Source organism: Frankliniella occidentalis, unplaced genomic scaffold, assembly GCF_000697945.3.
Source record: "Frankliniella occidentalis isolate FOCC.00 unplaced genomic scaffold, Focc_3.1 Scaffold63, whole genome shotgun sequence".
Taxonomy (NCBI): Eukaryota; Metazoa; Arthropoda; class Insecta; order Thysanoptera; family Thripidae; genus Frankliniella; species Frankliniella occidentalis.
The window spans coordinates 1,072,484-1,072,846 of NW_026267193.1; positions in this window are offsets into that span (position 1 = coordinate 1,072,484).

The window sequence follows — 363 nt, forward strand, 5'->3', positions numbered from 1 at the left end:
CCACCCCCCACCCACCCCATCCCTGACTGCCGACTGCTGCTACTTTCTTCCTACTGCGTGCCTCTGCTTAATTTTCGCCATTTCTATCCTTCGCGTTCGCGTTCAGCGCCACCAGACGGATCGTGCGCTCTCACGCTGTCTTGGTTTCTGTCTCTGTCTCTTCTTCGCCGTCTCGTCTCCCTACTTCTTCTCATGCCATCAAAGCCCAACCTTTCCCTATCTTTGCTCCCCCCCCCCTCTCTCTCTCTCTCTCTCTCTCTCTCTCTCCCTCTCTCTCTCTTTCTCTCTCACACACACACACACACATTTCCCCGCGTACTTCTCTCGCCAGCCCTCTCATTCTTCTCCTTCGCCCTCTCACCC